Here is a 13,218-nt window from a genome sequence, read left to right as displayed (position 1 = left end):
TGCTTGAATAATTCCAAAATGATATCTATAATAGTTAGACCACTTCACAGTTCCACCATTAGTATATTAACGTGGTTGTCTTTCTCATAATCCCCTCCAACATTGGCTGTTTCTATCTTTTGTCACCTTTTCCAATTTGCGTGTTGTGAGGTGGAACCTCAGTGTCGTTTTGATGAGTGTTTCTCATACTGTTAGTGATTTGGAATTTGTTTTCACATTCAATAGTTTATAACTTTTCTGTTGAAAACTTCCTATCCTTTGACTACTATCAACTGTGATAGCGTAGCCAAAAATTAATGTGATTTTAGGCTGAATTAAGCTAGAGTCATTAAGTGCAGATTGAGGGAAGTGATAGTCTGGATGACCTGCTCAGACCTTGATGAAGTAACCATTCGTTACTTCTGCTGCATGAAGTAAGCCTTTACTCTTGCTCTCTGATAGTTCTTGGATTCCCAGTGAGGGAAAATCATGCTTCTACAATTCAAACTTTCTATGGGGTCTTATTGGTAATTCGACTGTGAGGAGTGTGCATTCCTGCTCCTCACTACACTAGCTCCTGAGCTCCAACTAGTGAGCTTCCATTTACTCAAAATCAGTCTTCGTAGCACCATTATTCTTAAACATGAAATATTCACTTAACAATAAGGCAAAATAGAGGAATGATCAAAATATCACAAACCACCCATGAACATGGGTCGTCCTTTCTATGCAGTGTTTGTGAGAGAATGTACACTTGTAGAAGCCTAGCAAGGAGACATATAAATAAAGGCATATGCTTGTGCAACAGTTGTTTCTGTTGTGTCTGACTCTTTGTGACCCTATTTGGGTTTTCTTGTCAAAGATACTGGAGGGGTTTGCCATTTCCTTCTCCAGAAGATTAAGGTAAATAGAGGTTAAGTGACTTGCCCAGGGTCACATAACTAGTGTGTATCTGAGGCTGGCTTTGAACTCAGGTCTTCCTGCTTTGAAATGTTCAGTCATGTCCAACTCTGTGACTCCATATGGGATTCTCTTGGAGTGGTTTGCTGTTTCCTTCTCCAGTTCATTTTACAGATGAGGAAACTGAGGCAAACAAGGTTAAATGACTTGCCCAGGGTCACATAGCTAGTAAGTGTCTGAGGCTGGATTTGAACTCATGAAGATGAGTCTTTCTAATTCCAAGCTCTATCTACTGCTTGTGCAACTCATACCTATGGAATTCAAGCCTTGCTTTCCTTAATCAGTACAGGAACCATCTACATGACACAGAATCACTACTCTTGTTAGCTCTTACCCTCCTCCTGGTCCTTACCATTCTCTTTCTGGGCAAAGCTTCTCCTTTTCTGATCTTAAGCTGATTAGTGACAGTCCTTTTAAAACTTACTACTGCTCTTAACAGGATGCTGAGAAAGCATTGTGTTATTGTAGTATAAGCAATTCCCTTAAGCCAGCAAACTGAAAAACTCATGTTGGCTCCCTGAGCAAGGAAGGTAAGTCCAGCAACCTCTTCCCTTCAACAGGATTCTGCTTTGTCCAGTCATCTCTAAGCCTCTTGAAATAGTTATTGTTTGGTCAATTCAGTCGCGTCCAACTCTTCACGATCCCATTTGGGGTTTTCTTGGCAAAGATACTGGAGGGGTTTGCCATTTCCTTCTCCAGAGGATTAAGGTAAATAGAGGTTAAGTGACTTGCCCAGGGTCACATAACTAATGTGTATCTCAGGCTGGCTTTGGACTCAGGTTTTCCTGCCTTGAAATGTTGTTGTTCAGTCATGTCTAACTCTTTGTGACCCCATTTGGGATTCTCTTGGAGTGGTTTGCCATTTCCTTCTCCAGCTCATTTTATAGATGAGGAAACTGAGGCAAACAGAGTTAAGTGACTTGCACAGGGTCACACAGCTAGTAAGTATCTGTGGCCAGATTTTGGGTTTTCTCGGCAAAGATACTGGGGAGGTTTGCAGTTTCTTTCTCCAGCTCATTTTACAGATGAGGAAACTGAGGCAAACAAGGTTAAGTGACTTGCCTTGGGGTCACATAGCTAGTAAGTGTGTGAGACTAGGTTTGAACTCATTAAAAAGTCTTCTAGGAAACAAGGGTCACTCTATCCGTTGTGCCATCCAGCAGCCCTCTTCAAGTAGAGCTAACAGAAAAACAGATGAAAAACCTTTCATCTGTTTATCCCTCTCACAGCAGAGAGGGAAGTTGAGAGAACCTCTCATGCTATCGATGGGGCTGGAGGGCAGTAGCTTGGCCTGACAGCAGAGATCAGCTTTCTTCTAATGAGCTTCCTTCTTCAGCCAATGCAGAAAGCAACCTGTGGGCTCCCAGCATCGTGGTTGAAGCTTCCCTCTCAGCTGCCTCTCTGGCAGGTGTTTTCACAATCACCACCTTCACTGTTGGCTCCTTTGCCCTCTCGGTGCCTCAGATCAGATCAGGTGGACAGTAATTCATCTTTCTCTTAGGATGCAGAACTCCTGAAATCCAGCTTTCTGTCAGGTCTTTAATCTTTCCGTAGTTTCTAAAGTTATTTGATTTATAACCATGTCAGTTGTAACCTTTAATATTCTAAAAACAGTCCCATGCAAATAAGCTGATGGACCACAGGGTCTTGTAGGCTGTGTCTTTTCTCTGCCTTCAAACAGGTCCATTAGTCGGGGCTGGGGGGGGGGCTCTTCTCTATTTTATCTTCTTCACAGTCTGTGTCTCTCCATGTTTTATCTGTAAGATTTTTTTTTTGCAAGTGAATTTTTATCAGTTTTTCATGCACAAAGTTCTTTTTCTTCCCCTTTAAGCACCAAACTGTTGCCATCTGAAAGTTATACATGAAGCTGCTGCCCTTTAGCAGAGGGCAGCCTGGGTAATGGTGAAAGGTTTAAGACGGTCTTATAGGAATGATTGAAGCAACCTGGAGGTGTTTTGCTTAGAAGAGAAAAGACCTGTGGGGTATTTGGATGAGAATGTGATCTCTGAATGTTTCACGGGGCAGAGGAACTAATATCGTCCTTCTTGACCCCAGAAGAAATAAATGAGCCAATGGGTGGTAGTTTTAGAGAAACATATTTTTGGGGTGATATAAGAAAAAAAAATTCCTAGCTGTTTGAGCTTTCACAAAGTGGAATGTCCTTTCTTGGGATGTAGGAGCTTTTCTTCTCCAGAAGAAGAGGAGATTATGGTTCAGGTATGAATTGAACCTTGAAATTTCTTTCAATCCTGAGATTATGTGATGGATAAACACTTTTTGAATAAGAAAAGGAGACTCATGAGGGATTTATTAAATTTAACTCAGTGCCTCCCCCTCTCCCCAGCCCCCCAGTTAAATGTGGAGCCATTGCTTGAGAGCTACACCCAAGTTCAAGACATGCTTGAGTGAGCATCTATTCTAAACCACAGCTTGTGTGCTTTCACCATTTTTTTTCCTATTATACCAAGACAAAGGACACATTAATTCATAGAAAAAAGTATTCCTATAACTAATAGCAAGGTAAATAACAAGGAAAATACTCCCATCCTGTGCAGGGGCACTTATTCTCCCAGATTCCCTTGCTGCTGGTAAGAGAAGGAACATCTGTACTAGTACTCGCAGCTATGGAAGTTTATGTTCTTAGGTTTCCATCATAGCTGAATCCCCTCTTTGCCTTTGAAGGCACTGTTTGCTCCTTCCCTAAAGAGCTATTGCTGTTACCTGCTGGCCCTCTCGGGTTGTCTGGGGGGCTATTTTCTCCACTGAAAATTTGAGCTACTTTCCTTTCCCACTGAGCTATAAGCAGCTGGTGTCATCTTCTGGGCTGTTTTCCCCACTGCACTGCAGCCCACTGGTTCTCTGCTGAGCCAATCTGGCTCTCTTGCCCTTTTCTGATTATCTGCTGAGCTGCTTGCTGCTGATTCTCTGCTCATTTTCAGCTGGTAGATGGCCTCTTCTCCAGAGGCGTTTGCTTCTCTTTCTATATCTAGCCACCTCTTGCCAGCCAGTTTAGACGCTGAGTTCAGGTCTGTCCTTTGAACTGCTTTGTGTTTCTTCCCAGCTGCAACATCTTCCAATCTGTTTTCTATTTCAGTTGGGGTGAGAAAATTACTTTTCCTTCATGCCTTTCTGTGTAGCCATGCAAATTAACTCATACTTCACTTGGCAAGACCATCAAGGTATTGTGACTTGTCACCAGGAGCTGGTGACTTGTTTTCCTACAAAAACAGATAAGCAAATACAAATTCTTTAAGTTTTAGGGTATGTTAAACCTTCGATTTCTCTAATACCAAACAAGAAGGATTATTGGCAAATGATCTGTGGCACCACAAGATCAAACAGTGATTGTGTTCACTATGGTATGCTTGCTTTGTATTCTGTTTACTAAGGCAGGAAAATATACAGATGTATTTTAGGAAACTTTTTATCATCAGGGTTTGGAATAGAAAAGTTTTTGGATTGGCCTGGAGACTTAATTATCCAGAGTACTCCTATCTTTAAGTAATCTGGTTAATTAAAGCTTTTTGCTTCCTCTGGTTACCTAGATAAAACAATAGCACAATAACAGAAAAATGTGTTGTTTGCAGACAGCTAGTTCTGAAGGATATTATTAAAATATTCAAAACTATTATAAAAAAACCTCAATACTTTCAGGATTTAGGGAATATGGAGTATCCTTTCCCATTCTAACGTTGGTGATATATATGTACATATGGTGATATATATGTGTATAAATATATAATATATATAATATACATGTACGTAAGGTGAATTTTAGTGTATATAAGGTAGATTTTTGTTCTTTCTTAGAGTTTAGTTTCTCAGGATCCGTGGCCATAACAGTCTCTATTTCCCAGGCTCATGTCTTGTAAACATCTCCACCATGCTTGTGCAGTGTTATGTAATGATAAATAATGTAAACATTTGTGCTTAAAATTGTAAATATCTACTGTGACTGTGCAGTGAGATATAATGGTGAGATAATGTAAACTTGTGAGACTATTGCTGGCAATATGCCTTCTTTGTCTGTTGCCCTATAAAGCAGGTGGGCGCCGGTCAGTGAGTGGGGAACCTTTAGGGTTGAATGCACAAACTGGAATGACGAGTTTGCCTTAATATGCCCCCATCAAGGCTTGGGGGAATCTGTGTTTGCCTTAACTGGCCCCCATTGAGGCTTGAGGGGATTTAGGGGAGTGCACAGGCTGTGCCTGTCTCGATTGACCCCACCGAGATGCAGGGGTAGTTGGCTCTCCTTCTTGTTGGAGCCTGCAAGAAGGGTGACTAGGGAATGCTGTAGGGGTTGGTGTAATCATTATCAGCACCCGCTTTGAGAAGAATAGACTAGAATAAAGTAAGATTATTAACCCGTCCAAAGCTGTTTTCCTGTCCTTCCCGTCTGATTAGATCAAGAGTGAACCTGTGCTAGCAGCCCTCCTGTGTGTTTACTTGTCTTACAATACATGTATATGCATCATATACATACACACACACACACACACACACACACACACACATATATATATATATATATATATATACTTACATACATACATATAAATATACACACACATGTAGGGAGCTTGGGGGAAGAATTTTTATTCCCCACAAGTCAGTTTTAAAAAGTCTTGGCATCCTATAATTTGTTGTGTCTAATTTTGTGCTGAAGAATTAAGTTTATATAGAAAGCTCTCATTCTGGGCAATGAGGTGGCCCTCTTGAGTGGAATAAAAAAGCATTTATTATCTAAGATAGACCACCTGGTGCCCACTGCCTGAAGGCCACGTATGTCTCATTTTCACCCCTTTCCTGAGAGTTCTTCAGTAACCTTAAGTGACTTTGAAGATGTTTAGTCTCTCTGCAAATGTCTGCAGCCCCTACTGATGGTATGCTCCTTCGTGTAAGGTTTTCTCCTGTGCCCCAGTTCCATTTAGCTACGACATTGGCCTTTGCAAAGAAATACTTCAAAGATATAATCACAAACATACAAACTTACTCCCCCAAGACGTGGAAGGCATAATTCCCCTCCTTTCTTATCACTTAGTCTCTGGGGAGAAGGGGGATATAGGCTCAGTTCCTATTTCCCAGTTCCAGGTCTAAATAAACCATCAGGACTAAGTCCCAGGTACCTTGGCTTCTCAAGGCTTCCCTGCCAAGCTGGTTGCCTGTCCCATCCCACCTGGTATCTTGGCTCCAAGGTTGCCATGGCTCCAACTCCTGGATCTGGTGGAGGTTATTACCCCTGGAGACCAAAATAGAGAAGGACAAATAACAGAGAATAGAAACAAACACCCGCAGGTCCATTTCACAGAGCCAGGATAAAAGTGTGATAGCCTTACCAGTTCAGTTCATGGCATCTATATAGTGGGTGAACTGTGATCTTCATCCTCTAAGCAGGACAGAGCATGTAGGAAAGAGCTTGAGCCAGAAAGAGAGATTGTCCCATCAGTTTTAAAGATGAAACCGATTCCAGTTAGGCAGTCAATCAAAGAAGGCTACCCACCCCTATGTGGTCAGAGACCACCTCCATGTTAGGCAATTTGGATGTACTCCAAAGGCCATGTAGCAATGAAATCCTTATTATGTGGAAATCAGTGTGTTAAGTGCTGGGAATAGACAAATAAGGCAATCTCTGTCAAGGAACTCAGGTCCTCCTTCATTTGTCCTGCTCTTTTAAATTTGCAAACTTCTGTAGGAATTATGAACTCTTTGCTCTGGCTTTGGGTTCCACATACATGTTCATTTCACTTGTAATAAGCCTTGTTTTTCACATAAGTTTTGCGAAGTCGTGATTGCCTGTTGACAGGGAAGAAGATGGGATAGTTTGCTTTTCCTACGTTGCTCTTGTTTCTTTCAATTTTATTTGAGTGGGAAACATTAGCTGGTGAAGAATCTTCAATAAAGTGCTTTATTTTAAGATTTAAAAAATGCTTTTGAGCCTTTTTTGGATTGTGTATTGAAAAGTATCCCGTTGTAGTGTGTGTTGTGTGCTTGTTGTGCCATCAAAAGCTCATCATGGGACCTCATTAAAAACAGCACATTTTATGGTTTTAATTGAGTAAACAAAGCGTGGCTTATCAGTTAGGAAGAATACTATGTTTGTAATGAAAATACACAACTGAACGGCTCCTTCCCCAGGATGAAAGTAAAGACTTTCACTGCTGGTAATCTTTTGGCTCCAGTTGAATGTGTGTTAATTTGTTTATTCACTGTATGATCTGGTGGGAAAGACAGGTTGTGGTCCAGGTTCTTCCATTTATTGAATCACTAAATTATTTGAGATTGGTTCTTTATTTATACAATATGGACAATACTACTTTCTCTGTGTTTTCCTGAGGATCAAATGAGATAATAAATGTAAAGGGGACTTGAAAACTCTAAACTTGGGTGCCCATCAGTTGGGCAATAGCTAAACAAATTATATTACGAATATAATGAAATATTATTGGACTTTAAGAGGTGACTCAGGAATGGTGGAGAGGTGGCAGCTTTATTGACGCTTGCCTGCATGCCCTGTTATTTTTGTCATTCTGAATTGCTTCCAAGTGACCACAAAAATATCAGAGAAATCTAGAAAGACTTAGGAACTGATGCAGTGTAAACTGAGCAGAAGTAGGAGAATGATTTACACAATATTACAGTAATGTAGAGGAAAACAACTTTAAAAGATTGCAGAATCCCGATCAATTCAGTGACTAATGGTGACTACAGAAAACTTGATGCTGCATGTTGTCCACTTCTTGGTACAAAGGTGATGGACAAGAGATATAGAAAGAGATATAAGTTTTCAGACGTACTCCTATATTTGTTTTGCTTTACTACGCTTATTTGTTATAAAGAATGAGTTCTATTTTGGGGCAAGAGAGTTGGTGGATTGTGATAGTGATTTAAAAAAGGCAAAGAAAGAAGAACAGATAATCAATGAAACATTAAAAAAAACCATGAAAGAGATCTTGGACATATGACTTTTTTTTCAGAGAAACTCATTGCAAAGATTTTACCCAGTCAACTATTTTCCTTCCAATTTTAACTGTATTGGGTTTTTGTGCTAAAATGGTTAAATTTTTTGGGTTTTTCTTTTTTATTTAATTAATTATTTTTTAGTTTTCAACATTCACTTCCACAGGATTTTGAGTTCCAAATTTTCTCCCCCTCTTCCCTCCCCCCCACTCCAAGACAGTATGCATTCTGATTACCCCTCCCCCCTAAACTTTTAAATTTTATGCAATCAAAATGAACCATTTTAGCTGCTGTGATCATATTTATCTCTCCTTTGGCCATGAACTCTACCTCTTTGCATAGTTGTTTAAGACATTTACTTTCAGCTCCTCTAATTTGATTATTGTATGTCTTGTTATATGCAAATCATATATTTATTTAGAGCTTATCTTGGTGTATGGTGTGAGGTGTTGGTCTGAATCTAATTGCCACCAGACCATTTTCCAGTTTTCCCAGAAGTTTTTGTTGAACATTTGAGTTCTTAATTGTCAAAGTTGGAGTGATTGTATTTGTGAAACACTTTGCTAGTTTTCTTTGTTGTGTGTCTAATCTCCCCTACTTATCAACTTTTCTATATGTTTTTGTTGTTGGTGTTGCTATTCATCTGTGTCTGATTCTTCATGACCCCATTTGGGGTCTTCTTGGCAAAGATGCTGGAGTGGGTTGTCATTTCCTTCTCCAGCTCGTTTTACAGATGACGGAACTGATGCAACCAGGATAAAGTGACTTGTCCAGGGTCACACAGCTGGTAAGTCTGAGGTCACATTTGAACTCAGAAGATGAGTCTTCCTGGTTCCAAGCCCAGCATTCTGCACTATGGCTCCACCTAGGCACACTTTCTATTTTTTAATCAGTACCAAATAATTTTGAGAGTTACCACTTCATAAATAGTTTGACAGCCCTCTTCCATTCTACTTGTTTTTTCATTATTTCCTTGGGATTTCCAAACTATTCCTGTTCCAGATAAATTTTATTTTTTTCTAACTCTGTAAAGTAATTCTTTAGTTGTTTGATGTGTCACTGAATAAATAATTTGGCTTAAATAGAATTGTCATCTTAATATAATGAACACAGTCTACCCAGGAGAAATTTCTCTAAATATTTAGTTTTTTGTGTAGTTCTATAAATAATATTTTATCATTGTATTTATTTGGTTCCTGTGTGGATCTTTGTAAGGTGGATTCCTGAGTACTTTCTCCATTCTGTAGTTATTTTGAATGGACTTTCTCTTTCTATCTCTTTGTGCTAGATTTTGTTTTTAATAGATAGAAGTATTGATTTATGCACCTGCATTTTGCATCTTGTAACTTTGTTGAAGTTATTAATTATTCCAATTAAGATTTTTAGCTTTTGCTTAAGGGTTTTATAGATTGTCATATCATCTGCAGAAAAGAGAGAATTTTTTTCCCTTTTAACCTAGACTTATAACCTCTATTTCTTTTTCTTGTTTTATTGTACTAGCTGGCATCCCAGCAGTACAAATAATCAAATAAAATAATAAAATAAAATACAAAAATCAAATTATCAAATAATAGCAGTGATAATGAACACCCTTGTGTCACCTTGGATCCCAGCCTTTTCCATTCTATAGAATTCTAGCCCTTAGTTTTCAATGGACCCTAATTACCTTATTAAGGAAAGGTCTACTTATTTCTTTGCTTTTTATTGTCATTTTTTAAAACCAGAAATATGTGTTGAATTTTATCCACAACTTGCTCTGCATCTATCTATATCACTGTGTGGTTTTGAGTATTGTTGTTATTAAGATGATCTATTATGTTTGTAGTTTTTCGTACACTGAGCCAACTCTGTGTTCTTGATATAAATTCAACCTGGTCATAGTGTATAATCAGAAATGTGTGACGTTTTGTTGTGACCTCTTTGCCTACTGATGTTGTATTTAATATTATTCAGTAAGGATATTGGACCATAATTTGCTTTCATTGTTTCATCTCTCCCTGGCTTATTACAGTTATGGAAGCAGTTTGGTAGGGATCCCTTCTTGACCTATTTTTGCAAATAGTTTACGTAAACATTGGGAATTGTTCTTTGTTTGACCAAAGTCACTTATAAATTCATTGGATCCTCATTTATGATTTCAGAAGTTGTATTACTTAAATTCTCCATTTTGTCTTTTGATTCATGTCACTAGGCTATATTTTTATAAATATCCACACAATTCATTTAAGTTATCAGTTTTGTTTTTCATGTAACTGGACAAAATAGTTTCTGACGGTTTTCTTCAATTGTTCTGAATTCTTCTTTTTTCACTTTTGATGCTGACAGTTTTATTTTCCTCTTTTAAAATGAAACTAGCCAATTGTCTATTTTACTTAAATTTTCCAAAAAAGCAATTGCTAGTTTTACACCAATCCAATACTTTCAGTGCTTTTAATTTTATCTCTCTTTTTTTTGATTTTCAGGGGTTCTTAATTATGAAGGTAAGAAGTACTTTATTTCTAGAAATTTTCCAATAACTATTTCCATATAATTAGCTTCCTTTGTAATCTTATATATTTTAGATATTTAAAATACTTTATTCTGTCAATGGGGGTCCATGATGCATGAAAAGTCTCCCTGATTTAAATCTTAGTGCTTAATACTTACCAGCTTTGCTATCCAAGGCAAATTACTTATCTTCTCTAAGCCTCTGATTTATCATCTGTAAAGTGGGGATAGTAATATATTTGCAATTTACCTTACAGGGTTGTTGTGGGGAAAGCACTTTGTCAATCTCAAAGCTCTAGGAGTTGAGGGGATGTCGATGAGGAGGGCTCTCTTTTCAGGATATGGGACAAATCCTAATCCTAATCGCCTGCCTTGTGGGGTGAAGAAAGTCAGAGCAGCATGGAATTCCTGGAGGGGTTAGTGTGGAATTGGACTTAGGAATGGTGGAGAGGTGGCAGCTTTATTGACGTGTGCCTGCATGCTCCATTACTTTTGTTATTCTGAATTGCTTCCAAGTGACCACAAAAATGAGAAGAACTTTTGGGAGAATAATATAGTGTGCACAGCCCCAGAGTTAAGTCTGAGCTTGTGGGAATCCCCAATCTTTGCCTCCTCCCTCAACGCACTAGCCATGTGGAGCTGCTGACAGATAAGGCTCCGCTCTTGTCATGTTCAATCCATGACATGGTTCTCTTGAAATAGTATCAGTGGTTAATATGAAACCAGGGTAGTCTTGAGTGACAAAAGTCTCTGTTACACATGGAGGGAAATATGTGGAGAACAACTTCTGATATCCCCATGGCTGCCGGCTTTCATCTTTGTACCCTGGGCTCCTTTGGAATGAGGAAAATGTTTGCCGTGATGTTGATGATGATCTATGTGTTCAGGAAAGTCTCCTCTCTAGTCTCGTTTTGGCTTCTACAAGTAGATTTTTCAGACAGGTCAGCGACTTAGCAGCTTGATGAACCTTTTTTTTTCTTTTTAAAGCAAAGTTCCATTTTTAGTTCTTTACTCAGTTTGCCAACACAGCATTTCCTTTTATACTTTCAAGTAGATTTACTTTCTGGGGAGAAGTTGATACTTAATGAAAAGAAATAGATGCTCACTGCCTGAGTTTTTATTTTTTATTGCCCATGGCCAATATGGGAATTTGTTTTACTTGATTATACATGTTTGCAACTAGAATATTGTTTTTCTTGCTTTCTTTCTGAGGAGGGAGGGTTTGGTTGGAAGGAGAGAATTTGGATTGGGAAATAAAATTAAATTTAAAAAAAGGAATAGAAAAAAATGTGACATTCGTCTGGTCACAGACACATAATAATGAATGTAAATGCACTATCTTGCATTTATCTTTATCTAAGGATAAAGGATTTTTGCCCACAAATAGAGACAGCTAGGTGGTGCCATAGTGCATAGAGCCCAGGGCCCAAAGTCAGAAAGACCTGAGTTCAAATCCAGCCTCAGACACTTAGTAACTATGTGACCCTGGGTAGGTCACTTAACCTCTGTTTGCCTCAGTGTCCTAAATGACAAAAGGGGGATAATTTTAGCATCCACCTCTCAGAGTTGCTGTGAGGAACAAATGTAGTAATATTTGTAAAGTGTTTAGCATGGTACCTAACATAGTAGGAGCTTGAAAAATCTTCCTTCCTTCCTTCCTTCCTTGCTTCCTTCCTTCCTTCCTTCCTCCCTCCCTCCCTCCCTCCCTCCCTCCCTTCTTCCCTCCCTCCCTGCCTCCCTCCTTCCCTCCCTCCCTGCCTCCCTCCCTCCCTGCCTCCGTCCCTTCTTCCCTCCCTCCCTGCCTCCCTCCCTGCCTCCGTCCCTTCTTCCCTCCCTCCCTGCCTCCCTCCCTTCCTTTCCCTTTTCCTTCCCTCCTCCCCTCCTTCCTTCCTTCCTCCCCTCCTCCCCTTTTTCCTTCCTTCCTCCCCTCCTCCTCTCCTCCAAATAGGGAGACACTGTATACATTAATCAGTACATACAAGACAAATACAGAGCTGAGTCCAGGAATTCCACAAATAGAAATAAGAAGGGAGAGTATTGCAAGCATATGTTGGAGTAAAAGCCTGGAGAACAGAGATGGAGTGTTGTGTGTAAGCAACAGCAAGTAGTCCACTAGGACTAGACTGTAGAGTTTGTTGGGGAGCATGATATATTAAAAGCTTTGAAAGACAGGAAAGAGCCAGGCTGTAAAGAGCTTCCCATGCCAAGCAGAGGAGTTTATATTTGGTCCAAGATGTAGTGGGAAGCCATTAGAGTTTATTGAGGAGGGGGATAATGTGGTCCAACCTATGCTTCAGGAAAATCATTTCAGCAGGTGGGTGGAGGGTGGACTGGAGTGGGGAGAGACACATGAAGTCCATTTAGAAGGCTGTTGGAATAGTCCAGGGAAGAAATGATGACGGTCTGAACTAGGGTGATGGTTGTGTTAATGGGGAGAAGGGGGCATGTCTGCACGATGCTATAGAGGAAGAAACTCTAGTGAAATTGAGCAGTTGATTAGTTATGCTGGGTGATGGAGAGAGAAGCCAAGGATGTCACTGAGATCACATACCTGGGTAACTGGATGGATAGTGATACCCTCTATTGTAATAGGCAAGAGGGATGGGTTTTGGGGGAAAGATAATCAGTTCTGTTTTGAACACTTTGATTTGAAATGTCTAGAAGAACTTTAATTTGAACAAATGTCCATTAAACAGTGGGTGATGTGGGTCTTAGAGCTCAGGAGAGAGGCTAGGATCTATAAAGCTGAGATTCATTACGTTGGAAGTAACAGTTAAATTCATGGGAGCTGATGAGTTCACCAAGTAGGCTCACAGTGAGACCATTAGAGCTAGA

Source organism: Trichosurus vulpecula, chromosome 6, assembly GCF_011100635.1.
Source record: "Trichosurus vulpecula isolate mTriVul1 chromosome 6, mTriVul1.pri, whole genome shotgun sequence".
Classification (NCBI taxonomy): domain Eukaryota; kingdom Metazoa; phylum Chordata; class Mammalia; order Diprotodontia; family Phalangeridae; genus Trichosurus; species Trichosurus vulpecula.
Note: the sequence above shows the minus strand (reverse complement) of the source record.